The sequence below is a fragment of the Cydia fagiglandana genome, chromosome 17, assembly GCF_963556715.1.
Source record: "Cydia fagiglandana chromosome 17, ilCydFagi1.1, whole genome shotgun sequence".
Classification (NCBI taxonomy): domain Eukaryota; kingdom Metazoa; phylum Arthropoda; class Insecta; order Lepidoptera; family Tortricidae; genus Cydia; species Cydia fagiglandana.
Genome location: NC_085948.1, coordinates 12,464,780 through 12,480,389, shown reverse-complemented (window position 1 = coordinate 12,480,389; position 15,610 = coordinate 12,464,780). Strand labels below are relative to the sequence as shown.

General features: G+C 38.5%; 1 protein-coding gene across 1 annotated transcript in view; it reads left to right on the top strand.

Moving 5' to 3' along the window:
- Nucleotides 1-15,610, top strand: part of LOC134672546 (runt-related transcription factor 3) — a 40,275-nt gene that overhangs the window by 6,499 nt on the left and 18,166 nt on the right. The gene's annotated exons all lie outside the window — the stretch shown is intronic.

Below are 15,610 nucleotides of genomic sequence, written 5' to 3'. Positions count from 1 at the left end.
TTCTGTTAGCTATTGTGTCTAACAGGCATCTCTTCTCTCCTGCCATGCTCAGAACCTCATTAAAGTTTTGTATCCAACCAAAAAAAATTAATTTTCCCAGAAACTTGTTGTATCTCTAAAACTAACTTGGCCCCAACGTCAAAAGATATGATCGAATTACGCATGAAGCGTGAATCAACTAGCAAGCATGAAGTGTTGGAATTTTATTCACAACACTCTTCGACTACATTGCCACTGATGGTCTAGTATAAAATAAACTCCAGACACACACAGTTATTATGACACTTGGTCAAGTGATAAGGTGGTCGAGGTAATATCTGGCTTCATGATGTCTCGTGAATGAAAAGGCTGAAGTATGGCAGGTTTGGCGCTTTGAGTGAGCTTGTGGGCAGCTAAACAAGGTCGTCAAGTGCGAACCGTGCCCGTTCATGTGCACGTTTCTGTCTAAATTGCAGTTTGAGTAAATATGCGTGCGCTCGTGTCGGATACTGGAAGAAGAGGGGAAGGAGGGGAAACTTTATCCATTTCACATACATTTGTTGTTAACTGCATACAAGCTGTTAACTATTGCCCACAGGAGAGAAAACTAGTGTGTTCGCGCGAACTGTACGTTTTTCTCTCCTATGGGCAATAGTTAACAGCTTATGGGCATGTAAGTAATTAATGATTTTATCATAGTTCTCTAAATAAAAGGAGGACCTTTTCACGTGGATAAGGGTAAACTAAAGAAAATTAACCTCTATAGCCCTTAACTCTTGTGTATGTCTACAGGAAAGACGTAACACAGTTTTCTGTTTGACCCATAAATACAATTTACATGGTTAATTTTCGTAACAGTATTGAATCATTTAACTTAAGACACATACAGCATGCCTATTATGGATCGCTTTATCCACATTTATACACGTGATAAAACAAATGTCACTTTTTAACTCTGCGCGATAGAAAGAGACGGACACCGTTTTATCACGCTGTCACGTAGACAAATACGACCATCATATCCGTACAGGTCCTAAAATCTAACTTTAACATACATTTCTTTGCAGATCACCCCTTTAAATAATAACATCATTGTTATGAGAAAAAACGTAAACAGAATAAATTTAGTATCCAATCTTTAAACCGCGTATTCAGTTTTGCACTAAGAAGGTAGAAAAATGTTGAAAGCTTTCCTGTCAACCACTAGGTATCTAAACATATAAAAGTAAACTTGAATTCGAACTACCTAAATACACTCAATAGACAACACGTTTCGGCAAAGTAAACCCCGTTGAACAGTTTGCACCATTCATTAGTTCGCTCGTCTCATTTGTAGTTCGTGATCGACAGATCCGAATGTTATCCATACACATAACAATAGATATGTATGGATCATTCGACGGTGGATTTGGCTTTAGGCTTCATAATCTAGTTGAAAGCTTAGCAACAGATGTAGGTACCGTAAAACAACCCAACTATAGGCCAATACTGCAACTATGGTCCACAAGTTCAAAAGGAAATTAAATATCAATACCAATTTTCCATTTGGTTTACTCCGAGTTTTCTCTTCCATTTATAAACATACTTTGCCTTAGAACTACAAAAAATACAGTAAAACACACCTCAACGAAAAAATAGCAGTTAATTTTGGACCATAGTTAGCTTTGGACTATACTCGTAGTTGGGAGGTTTTACGGTTAGTGAAAATACTGTGTCAACGCGACTAACGTATTTTTAAAAGAAAAGTTGACATGGCTAAAACATACGGCTTATGTCGTGAGTCTTTTCATTTCATTCAACAGAAATGAAAATGGGTAACTTTTAAATTATATGAAATTTCTTTACATTGTTATACAAGTACATACGTGTGTTTTTTACATTTTTCTTGATTTTTTGGCTTTATAATATTAATTGTATTTCTTATTTTATTCAGTAGACGCAATCAAATTACTTTGCATCAAATTATTACTAAGAAACCAAGAAACATAATCATAGCAGATTTCAAGATTTTGATTTAATTTTTGCTTTGCAAGTTACGTAATACAAAAAGCATTATGAAACTTTCCTAAATGTTGGCATAACTACTTAATAGGTAGGTACTGTTAAGAATAAATTACATAAACAGAAAATTTAACAGTTATCTCATTGGCTTAAATAACTTCCTTCTTAATAAATAAAAGGTAAAAACCAATAAAGCTCGCAAGCCTGCAACTATCCAAGCAAATGCACGGAAAAGATTTACTACATATTACTTAGACTCAACAAAAAAACGCTGCCGGCGAAACCGCAGCGCGAACTTCCGTGCTTTTAATCTGAGGCAATATTTTAGAGTTGTGCAAATGAAAAGTTAGTCGAAGACTTTGAGAACCGCCTTCTCGGCTCACAGCCAATGGAAGGCGCCTCCTGCGTCTTGCGCGGGAAGGCCCCGCCTGCGGTCTTGAAGCCATTTCATTTTTTCCTTTGAAGATTCTTTATTTGAATTTATATTGTGGTCGCTATCTGGAGCGCTTTGATATCAGATGGGATGCTAGTTCGTTTGATTCGCTTTTTAATGGTGTGGTTAAATAATAGCAAGTATAACATCGAGAATGTTGGAAGGAGTAAACATTTTAAGCATACTTTTCTCTCGACCATTTTCGTAATGTAACATCTACATATCTAACTGCAAAAAGACGCTGTCAATTCTCTCACTCTCTCATCTCATTCTCTCTAATTTTAAGTATAATGAGACTAACCGCGATGGACTTACCTACGTCTGGAATAAACGATTTTTATTTATTTATTTAATTCTAGTTTACTGTCCTCGCGAATAAATTACGTGTAAAACTTATCTTTACCATATCCTTACACTGAAACTAGCATTAAAAACGTCACGTAACACCAAAACCAATAGCACAAATCGTAAACCAAAACACGCAATCGACTTGCCCGTAGACACGCAACCTCAACGCACGCGTCAGCCGTAACAGCTCTTGTCAACCATAACGCGGCCGCAGCGGGTACGGCGCACACGGACCCGGGCGACCCGGTTAACCAGACCGGTTAGCGGGCAGCCGCGGAAAACTACCGTTTCATTTAAGGTCGCCCCTTGGTTTCGGGGTAGTAAGTAAGCCGCAAGTTGCGTAACTATGCCAGTTCATGGTCGAGTTGACGCGATATGAGTATCGATTGCGAGATTGTTTCGGGTTAGGGAAATTAGGTGCGTATATTGTTTAGATTTGAAATATAGGATACTTAACAGAGCTTTTCGTGCATATATAATTTTTAAATTACGAGTATCTGACTAATAATACCTACCTAATTACTGATTATAATCCGTGCTTTAGAACTCCGTCCAAAACTTTGTTCACGGAGCTCTTATATGGGATCACTTCGGTCTTGGAAATCGGTTGAAGACAGTTTGAAGTAGATTACTAAAATTTTGAACAGTTATACTTATGTATTAGGTTGTTGCATAATTCTTTTCCCACTTTGGAATAAAACTATTTTTTTGTAATAATTATTTATTGAAACAATTAATCGACAATATAATCACCATCATTATCCAGAACATGTAACCATCTGCTAGGCAAATTTTCAATACCCTTAGCCCAGAATGAAAGTGGCTGAGAGACCAAGAAGTTGGCAAGGAAATTTTTTAGGTAGGTAACCCATCGACTGGAGATGGCGATCTATGGTACTGTAGTGATATTTAAGAGTTTTCTCTAAATCCCTGGTGGTGGAATCCGGATGCAACTCAAGCTCGCGCCGCAATGCTTCTTCGTCAAACGTGACGGGGCGACCAGTATGAGGAATGTCTTTTAGACTTGTGTCTCCTTCATTAAAGCGCTGGAACCAATTTCGTACTGTGCGATCGGTAGTAGTGTTTGGGCCAAAAGCAGTGTTAATCTTATTTGCTGTTTCCCTCGAACTGGTTCCCAATTGGTGTTCGTATTAGTAAATCACTCGAAGATGTTCTTTGTCCATTTTTTCGATTTTAACTAAATCCCTGTAACAAGCCCGCGCTTATATACCCTACGTGAAAGATTCGAGAACATTCTACTATACACTAGATTTATTCTAGAATATTCCCGAGCCTATTGAAAATATCAAGAAAATTTAGAAGTGGGAAAAAAATTATGCAACAACCTAATATATAATAATGTGAGTAAATGAAAACCCCTTATTTATTAAAGTATATACATATACTTAGGAAGAAGAAGGAAGAATTATTCGACAGAAATTTGAATTATTTTTTTGATTCAGGCATGTGTGTGACAAAACTTTTTAGTAGTTACTTATGTGTTAGGTTATACGACTTTCCTGTGAAGATTATAAAATTATCAGATACATAACCTTAATTTTCGTACTGTAACCTTATAACTTATAATCATGTAGATTTAGACCTTCCACTTCTTAAAAACTTGTATGATGAAAGTATAAAAAATAATCCAAATCGTTAACTTGTGTAATGTCCACAAAAAATTACTTTTAATTGTAACTGGAACATACCTATATAAACTCATGATCATGAAATACACGCCCGCAATTGTCAATTTACTTTTTAGGGTTCCGTGCCTCAAAAGGAATTACTCTCAAAGGAAGAATCACTTTGCTGTCCGTCCGTCTGTGTGTCAAGACCCTCTTGTGAAATTAAAACCAACCCTTGAAGCTGTGAATAAATCAAATGTCTACGTTAAAATAAAAAATAAAGACATGGCCGTTTATTTAATCATGGATTCATATCAGTATAGCAAACTAGGTAGAAAGTGACAGTAAGTACTTACCTACTACTGTTCTCTATATCAGGTACCGTCTATTACCGCGCGACACCTCGGCTTACATCAGCATATTAATTCGCGCAATTACCGCGGCATTAGCACATCATTACCGGCTGTAATCGCTGCTGCCGTTGACACCTGTCAAATTGACTATCGCGACCTGTACAGGTACTGTACTAAGTAGTAGTAGGTGTACGAAGGACTGGGGCCCGTTTCTCAAAAGCTTGTAATTTGTAATACAAGCGGATGTCACTTTCAGAAAGGGACTTCCGCTTGTATTACAAGTTACAAGCTTTTGAGAAACGGGCCCCTGGCATGAAGTTTGTATGAAACTACCTATATATTTAGATGGTGTCGTGACTTTCGCCATCAGGCCGCGTAGCCAAGATGCCAATCGCTAACGCTCCGTAGCGATCGAAACGCAACTGTCACTGTCACACTCATGTAGAAGAGTGATAGAGATACATAATGCTTTTCGTTGTCGAAGCGATAGCGATTGTAACCTTGGCTAGGCGGCCAGCTTTTCTTAGTAATCTGTATGAACAAAAAAAATTAAAATACTTACACAAAATGATCGTGCAACATACCTTCACTATCTAGCTATCAGCAAATAATTTAGAAGAAGTAGCACTGCCACTGTGGCAGTAATGCAATTTAGTAGGTACCTGTTTACTAAATATATTAGCTTACAAGAAATATAACGAGAAATAATATTCATTCGTGACTTAATAAACATCATCAATTGTAATAAAAGTTATATTCGGTGATACCTCGTCTCATAAAATACATATAGTGCAGTCTAATTTATATTACAAGAAAATTAAATAAGTCTTTTACATTTAGGCAAAAACTAAGTCATCATCTACTAGAAAACCACCTCGCAATTACTTTACAAACCGTCTCAGTTCCGTAAGTACCTAGTAAACCTACGAGTATACTATATTAGCCACTTTGAATCAGTGACAGATACGAGTACAGGATTAGGTAGTACCGTACGTAAATATTTTTCTATGTTTTGCCATTTTAAAGAAGCAAAATTGACACTGCTAAATACCACTTTGCCCGCAAAAGATCCATAAAACCCCATAAAACGCGTTCTAACGTTCACCGAACCGAACTCCGCCGATAGATGTCGTGTCAAAGGTGAGTTTGTCTTCATAGTTACAAGGAACGCTTCCAAAGCCGTCAGTCATTTGAACGTACACCTGAAGCGAGGAAATTGGGTGCTCATAAAAATTGGCTGGTTACAGAATAATGGGTGGAGAGGTTACAATGCTTTGAAAAAGTGAACTCTACTGCTGTACAGTTAACGGTAAAAATATGGGTGTAGACAACTTACTGAAAAATATGTCCCATAGTTCTTAATTCACTGACATAAGAGTTATGGGACATATTTTTGAAATGATTTGTACACCCATATTTTTACCGTTTACTGTACTAAGCTAACGAGTGATAAAAAAGTTTTTGGCAAAAATTTCATTTTTGGTACAAGTTTTTATCGCCGACTGTACTTTTTTTTCCACGGGTAACTAATACTCATCGAGACAATTCTAAGAACCCCAAACACAATTAGGTTTCGTTGTTTTATCACAGAGTTCCTATGGCCACCTCCGGTCTCCATCATCAGATCAGCTCGATGACACCATAATATTGCATTGTCATCCGACTTACATATGTACTTATGCAAAATATTAGCTCATCAAATTTAACTTGCAAGATTTGATTACGCACAGACAAACAGACAGGCAACGGTCAGGTGAAAGTAGATAAAAGCTTGTAAAATAAAAACCCATGATCTTCGCATATTAGACATTTCAGAGAAGAACTCATATCTATAGTAGATTGTTGACCAAGGGATGAAAGGCACTGTGAGCACCAATAGTTGGAGTCAAAATAGGTAAAGGCACCCCTTAAAGAAACGAAGGATCGAGTTAACACTCCATAAGAATCTTCTTCGACCTAGCGTTTTCCCGGCCTAGCGCCAGGGTCCGCTTTCCTGCTCAGTCTTCTCCACTTTGCCCGGTCTTCGGCATCCTCGGGCATAACACTCCATAAGAATAAGGAGGAAAATAAATTATTAAAAAAAAACTTAAGTATAGCATTACTTATTACTTTTCCAGGAGTCGTAACGAAAAGTCGCTGAAGAAAATGATTTCCACCATTTTCTTCATCTTAAGGTTTAACCAATTGGGTCCCACATCAAACCCGGGGTCGCGGCAAACCTCGACGGCGTTGGCGAGATGACCTTGACGCCTTTGATAGGAACTGGTGGGAGACGGGTCAAAACCGGGATGCGTGGAAAGGGAGGAGGGAGGCCTTTGCCCAGCAGTGGGACACTCTAGGCTCATATAAATAAATAAATAAATAAAAGGTTTAACCGGTGGCATACTAAAAGAGCTCGGCGTCCTAAACCTAATCCCAAGCAGGATGTGGCAACAAAAGCAACTGCCATCTAACTTCTTAAGGTGGCCACTGACGAGCCTTCCAACAATCCAAATAGCGTGGCTGCAATCCAAAATCGGTCCGTGAATGTCAAAAACGTTCAATGTTTAATATTAGGTTAGGATGCCGTCCATTTGGATGAATCCATTGTAACGGCATCCATTTGGAAGGCTCGTCAGTGGCCTGCTTTAAGCCAGAGCGGCTTTATTTGGATTAGTTCGTTAACCTAATAATATGATATTTTCCCTCACCGAAAATTGACTGATAATATGTGAAAAAAGTACAGTCTATTATCTGCTTAATCTTGCTGATGTCGTGATTCGCGGCATTAAGTAGGGGTTATTTATTTAGGTGCGGACGGCGGCGGGCCGCGACTGGCACGGCATCACTGTACAGCCGACGTCAAATATATGTTTACATTTTTCGCCTTATTACAAAGGAGTAAGGTGCAAAAGTGTAAACATATCTTTGGCAGCGCTGTACGAACGTTCCCGGGAATTACATTCTCAAATGTGGATTACGCAAAGAGTTTACAGGTGGAAAGGTTGACAGTGATGTGACGTGGTTGATGGATGGAAATGGCGGCATAAGCGTAGAGAAAAATAAACAAATGAAAACCACATACAAAAGTAAAATGAGACACGGGAGGGTGTTTTATGTAGTGTAATGCAGTCTACTAAAGTACAAAATAAATAAGTAATAGTACTAGGCATAGAAGACTCTCTAACAAAACGCGTCTGTTACGATCAGGACAGATATGGCCGCTAGGTGGCGACAGCGCCACGCGCGGCTTATGGCAAACCCCAAAATTGGGGTCAAACGGATGTACTTGTAGCAAAGCGACGAAGTCGCGGAGTCAGACACGCCTGACTAAAGTTGATCTAATAGAGTTGTAGTTAGTTATACCTATTGAATAACCCTCCTTTTGCGTTGCCGTAGTCGGTAAAAAGAGCCCTTATGAATCTATGTACGGTCAATGTGTATGTACACTACCGTGTACATACACTAACAAAATGTTGTTTTGAGTTAATAATATAAACTACCTATATAAGTAAGTAAATTTAAAATAAGAACTTTATAAATAATAAAAACGCCTTCCAAGTCGCTGCCGATGGGAAATGCGCCCAGTGTGCAGTGTGGAAGGCTGGCCACATTGCCACGGTGAATAGCAATGCTTATAAGTGTTGAGCGAAATATTGGCCAGCCCTCTGGTGGCTCTAGTGACTAGAGCCACCAGAGGGCTGGCCAATATAGTCACCTGTGCTGTCTATAAGATGCGTCGCTAAACGCGTAGCCCTAGCGTTTTCGACCTCAGACGCCTCAAAAATGTAACCAAAGTTATTTTTGAGCAGGTTGTACTGACTTGACATACTTCAAGTTTCCATTAATACAAGCTTAGAAATTTTAGTAAATGACCCAGATATAATTTACTGAAATTTAGTCTTAGGTTACTTAATTAACACTTTTAAAAAGGAAATTTATTTTGAAACAAACCATTTTATGCATTTTACCGGCTTGCATCAATTTCCATAGAAATGTACGAAGTAAGTCTGTGACATGCCACGCATGTCGTCCTTAAAGCATGCCCGTTTAATGCATAATTTCCGCATATCATGAATCCATAATGATGATCAGCGAACAGACAGCGGTCCGCAAACAAGTGTGAACAGCTCCTCGCGTTAATAAACTCCGATACCCGCAACAACCCTGCAGCTTCCATTTTTAACGAGCCCACCGCCGGGCCCGCAGAAAGTAGCCTACACATGAAATCACGTATGAATGAGGCTTTTTTCAGTTTTTTCGCGTGTAGCCCGCCACCGCCGGTTCAGGCCCCATTAAAGCTTACATGTCACTCTCCCACCACCCCACGGGGGGACGGGGAAAAATCACAAAATCGGTATTGGCTGCATCCCGCAGCGAGCGGCCGGCAAAGCGCTACAATACAGCTTTGACGGACGGTCATTTAATATTAACTGTGGTTTTTCCGCAGATGGAAATGTTTTTTTTATTGCCGGCGTAACGTTGTGATGAAGTGGTCGGGCCGTTGTTTGTGACGCGTTCTGATGTGCTGCGGATGAGTTGCTCTTTTATCCACTCCGAATGAGATTGTTTCACTTGAGTCTTTTTTGTATTCATCGACATGTTTTTATAAAAAGCACTTGGGCGTTTTATCGATATGTTGTTATGTGAACTAATTTCATTAGTCATCGGATTGTAAATTAAGGACGTATTCGGTTTGAATTTCTTTTTGTAGGAAAACCAGTTTCGCTATAAATTGAAAAGGGAAGGTCGTTTCTCAAAAAGTTGGCACCGCCACCTGTCAATAGGTTTATGTTAGAACTTTTTTTTCATTACGTACAATTTTTATATATAAAATATTAACACATATTTAGAGAGACTTTTTACACAGAGGCCTAATACTTTGAAAAAGATTTAATAAATATTTATTACAAAAAAAAATATTGTAACTACGTTTATCCGTTAACCTGCCGTGTCCCAACGCGAGGTACTGATGTTCCGAGCCATGAAAACCACACAAATTACTAACTTAATTTAACGTCATTACCGTATTTTATTAACATATATCCTTAACTTTTAAAGTATTACTATCGCATAACAATATTATACTTATATTTTAAGTTATTCGGCTTCAAAGTTTGTCCAAGGCAATTCTTAACAGTCACCTGGCGTGTCACGTTCACGACGATTGTATAACCCCCACCGCACCTTTCCCGTCTCACTCCGCACGAGCTGAAGCCGTTACTCATCAGCTATCACCTGGTAGGACGAAGACGTGGTTATTGTGCTTCGCAAATAAAACACAAACGACAAAGTATCGGAAATTGGAGTTTGTAATGGGTAAGTACTCTTTATCCTGGCGTCGATATCTTGCTAATTATGTAACCTATCGCATTACTATCAAGGTATGTAACGTAAACAATAGTTTAGTTTTATATGCCTAAGTATGGAGTTCATCAAGCTAATACATTTTGTGTATTCGCGATATAACTGCCATTTTCCCCATCACTTGCATATCGTTCACCTGGCTAAAACTGCCAGGTGGATGAGATTTTGCGGCAGGTTAATGTCACTGATACCACAACTAATACTCGTAACTATATAATTATATAGCGGTTACATCGCTTTTGTGTGTTAATTTAGGAATAAAAACTATCCTGTCTGTTAAAGCTGCATATTATTGAAATTTTTGTACTTTTGTCTTAAGTCTCGTTAACCTGTCCAAAAAGGTCAGGTGAATGATGCAATGGCAGGTGAATGAAGCGTCATTCACTTGCCATATGACAGGTGATCGATAACTATTTAAAATCCACGTTACATTATACTCAAACTAGATTTGTGACGTCCCACGGGAAAAGTAAGGTGGGTTTTTAGTTTTAGACATATATTAAAATGTTTTGTAAAAAGTATAAGTATATGCAGATTGGTTCCGTTCTTGTCAAAACCCAGTTCTGATGATGGGATCCATGAAGAATCGAGGGAACTCCTCAAATCTTAAAGGCATACATATAGTGATTTTTGTGATTTATTTATAAATCAAGTATATACATTCACAAAAGTGACATTTGCTGAAGTGGAACTGCTGATGAAGATCAGAACGGAACTCTTCAACGACGCATAGTTCACGTTTGGCGATTTGTCCTCTTCGTTATGTTTGTTAAGCAAGATAAGTTTTAAGCTTTAAGCTGCATTTTTGTCAATCTCGAGTTCTGATGATGGGATCCATGAGGAATCGAGGGAACTCCTCGAATCTTAAAGGCATGCGTATAGTGACTTTTGGATTTTCATCAGAAAATCAAGCATTTTCATTAAAAACTGTCGCATTTGATGAAGTGGAACTGCTGATGATGATCAGAACAGAACTCTTCAACGATGCATAGTATACGTTTGGCGATTTAGATTTTGACTTGGATTGGGACTGGGGCTGGGACCCGGACCCAGACTCGGGCCCGGACTCGGACCCGGACTGTGACTCGGACCCGGACCTAGACTCAAACCCGGAGTCGGACCTGGACCTGGATCCCGGCTCTTATCTGAACCTGAACCCGGACCTGACCTGACCTGACCTTGCACCAAACCTGAGTTCCACTAGGTACTGCGAGGGTTCAACATCAGCTCTATCTTGGGTACTGCTCTCCCAAGTGCTCATCAAGACGTGTCGAATGACCAAAACAGCATGTGTCTATGTTGCATCAAACCTGAGTTCCACTACGTACTGCGAGGGTTCAGCATCAGCTCTATCTTGAATACTGCTCTCCCAAGTGCTCATCAAGACGTGTCGAATGACCAAAACAGCATGTGTCTATGTTGCATTAAACCTGAGTTCCAGTAGGTACTGCGAGGGTTCATCATCAGCTCTATCTTGGGTACTGCTTTCCCAAGTGCTCATCAAGACGTGTCGAATGACCAAAACAGCGTGTGTCTATGTTGCACCAAACCTGAGTTCCACTAGGTACTGCGAGGGTTCAGCATCAGCTCTATCTTAGTAACCACTTTTCCAAGTGTTCATCAAGACGTGTTGGATGACCAAAACAGCGTGTGTCTATGTTGCACCAAACCTGAGTTCCACTAGGTGCTGCGAGGGTTCAGCATCAGCTCTATCTTGGGTACTGCCCTCCCAAGTCCTCATCAAGACGTGTCGATTGACCAAAACAGCGTGTGTCTATGTTGCATCAAACCTGAGTTCCAGTAGGTACTGCGAGGGTTCAGCATCAGCTCTATCTTGGGTACTGCACTTCCAAGTGCTCATCAAGACGTGTTGGATGACCAAAACAGCGTGTGTCTATGTTGCACCAAACCTGAGTTCCACTAGGTACTGCCAGGGTTAATAGACAGCAAGATTGAATGTTTACTTAATCACAGAAACTTGTTAAATTGGGAATCGAATCGAAGGTGAGGTGGGTCAGAATCCAAAATTTTAATCATCGTGGTGGACAATAAGTTCCCTTTTTATCGAAGATGACACATTTTTCGATTATTTTTAGAAGGCATTGAAATGATGTGGTGGACAGGTGGATGACACGCATTACAGGTGAATGATGACAGGAAACCAGGTTAACGGCAACGGACACAGGTTAATGACGCCTCTCGATAACCTGTCAGTATTTTCATTGGAATTTGTACTTATTTCTCGATAACCTGCTTCTACTATCGATAACCTGGAGACAAAATATCTTTCACCTGCCCTTGATATCATTCACCTGAATTTCAAACGCCTATATCTTCTAAACTATTTGAAGGAATTGCTTCCCTTCCGCATTTTCTAATAGTTTAAGTTGCCTTTTAACGATCCCAATAAAAAAAAATGCGAAAATGCAAATTTTTTTAAAAACATAGATTTTAACCTGGCGGTGCCAACTTTTTGAGAAACGACCGGAAATATTTTTGGCTGACAATTATTTTTGTAGCCGTCGTAGATAGAGTTGCATGTGACCGGGTAAATTTCATCGGACACACAAATTGAAAACAAACCGGCAATAAATTTTTAACTTTTCGAACAAGTGATCAAAATCGAACTACAAAAAGTGGCGCCGGGAAAGAGTGCCGACCACAGATTGAATTTATGGAAGCTCCGAATGAGTTAAAAGTTTGCATTTAAATTTTAACTTGTTTGTAACTATTCATAACTTATTTTTGATTAAACCTATTTATTATGGACGAAGTGGTTATTTATTTCATACGAAAAATATTAAAGTATGTATATGGTCCATGCCATATTAGGTAGAACATCAACATCACAAAAAGCTTTAAATTGTTTGTACGACGAATAATCGTAATACATAAGGTCGTAGATACCAACTTCACTGATGTTTTGAATTTAACTAAGCCACTTTAATAATGCTCAGCATAGGTAGTTGTCAGTGTAGCTAAGTATAGTAGTATACCGGGTGTGGCCTGTAACACAAGCAAATAATTAAAACATTCATTGTACTCCTCATAACGGTGACACTGTTGTTCAACAACTTTAAAAAATTATGAAGTATTTAGACTCGCTATTTTTCATACAAAATAAATATTATCTTCAATGGACGCCATCGCCACGCCATATCATTGTGATTGACGTTGCTTGTCACGCCTTAAACATAACAAAATTCGCAATACATTGCGTCTTAGAATAAACTTTAAGTGCATTATAAATCAAACCACAAATTATTTTTAAAAGTCGCTGAACAAATGTTGGTCAGTATGAGGAGTACAGCCTACAGTTAAATTTTTTGCTCATGTTACAGGCCACACCCGGTATATTCTAACTTCATACTGGCTACATTCATTCCAACCATGTGATTGTGATCCAGTTTTAGTGCAGTTGACTGGTTTGAAACTGTTGGCCGCAACTTTGTTGCAGTCGCGTCATTTTATTTCTAGGCTGTAGTATTTTTATAAAGTACAAACCTCTGCCTTAATGTTTTCAAAAGGCATATAATTTATGAAATGAAACCTTTCTAATACTTTAAATCATTTATTTACATACAATATACATACGGTGGTACTACTTTAGTAATTACGGTGGTACTACTTTAGTAACGAAATTATTAACTAGCTTAAATCTAAAATAGGCCCCTGAGGCATTTTACCAAGGATGCTGGCGGCATTTCCCCGCTGTATCGCAATGGATACGTTGTGCGAGGTAGCCGCCAGCTCTTCGGTCACCAGTTACGTCAACCAGAACAAATTTCTGCGAACAACTTATATGCGCGCTGGGACCCCATGGATTTATAATAGTGTATCATACTATCTAGAAACGTCTTTCACAGTTTATAAAAGAGCCACTGAAAATCTCCTCTCATCTCGATATAAAGGTACTTTTCGACTGTCTGGTATAGGTACACTACTTACGGCCCGATTCGAACCTTAGGATACGTCAAATATTACAGTTAGATACGATGTGGATTAGATATGTCAGTGTCAAATGTGACGTGTCTTCAAACATAAACGCCACTTTTGATATCGTAGCCGTAATATTTGACGTGTCTTAAAGTTCGAATCAGGCAGTTATACAAAGACATACTTATGTAACTTTGTATAAGATGAATAAAGCCTAAGAAAAAAACGTAAGTAAGTACCTCGGAAATCAAGAAAAAGTCATTCTCGCATAGATGGCGCACACACCTTTGGCCTATTCTCGGCTAGATGGCGTGACGACACCGTTTCATATTTAACAATATTAACACTTTTAGATATCAGTGAAATGGGTGAAAATGATAGAAAAATAATAAAATCATTTATCCATATATGTATATTCATTTTTTTGATAATTTTATACGTGTTCATTTTGAGTTATAGTCGTGTGTCGATAGATGTCAGTAAATTTACAGTGATTACAACATTTACTTTGACAGGACCTATTCTTTGTGGTTATACTTATAGCCTGGGAAGTAGTGTCATAAGGTGCAAATTTTGGTATCGGATGAATTCACTTAGCACAGATGTAATATACGTAAAGGTAAGCTAATTGAGCCCGGTAGACATCCGCCACCCCCTGGCAGGTAGGCAGGGGGGGGGGGCAGTCAAAGTAATTTGTAATGGATTCAAGCTTTGAACTCCTTTTTAACCCCCTTATAGAGGATGAATTTTTAAAAACGCTGAAATTACTTTTCTTGTATTCTAATAATATGCGCATATAAAAAGTTTCAAGCCCCACACTCGAAAAAAATGTTGATCTTCATACAAATTTTCAACCCCTATTTCACCACCTTAGGGGATAAATTTTCAAAAATGCTGAAATTAGTTTTCTTGTATTTTAATAATATATCTTATAACGAAGTTTGAAATTCCTAGCTTAAAATAAAACATGAACTCCATATAAACTTTCGTCCCCTTTTTAACCCCCTTAGGAGATGATTTTTTCAAAATCGCTTCCTATCTCTTGTACACATTATAAATGTAACCTGGTGTGCAAATTTCAACTTTCTAGCAATTCTAGTTTCGGCTGATAATATTAATAATTGAATAAAAAATTGCAAACCGATTTTGATTTGTTCGTTAATATTTTTGTTTTTTTCTATTAAACTGTACATTAAATGTCTCAAAAATGAATTCCTTATGCCCGATTTATCTGGAAATGATACCAAACTCGAGGTGGTAGGTAAATAGAAGCCGATATGCAGCGTGTAACTTTGGATGCCCTTACCCACCAGGGGGTGGCGTTTGGCTACCGGGCTGGATTGGCTTAGCTTTACGTATATTACATCTGTGCCAAGTGAATTCATCCGATACCAAAATTTGCACGTCCCATACATTGGGTGACACTGCTTACCTCACTATTAACTAGTATGCCAAGTAGACTCTTTCAAGAGTGCGCATAGTTGTTTATGCGTATAATTAGTATAATTACCTATGCTGATTACGATAACTTGACTATACTGTTTAAAGTAGTAGTAGTAGTAAAACACTTTATTGTACAAAAAACA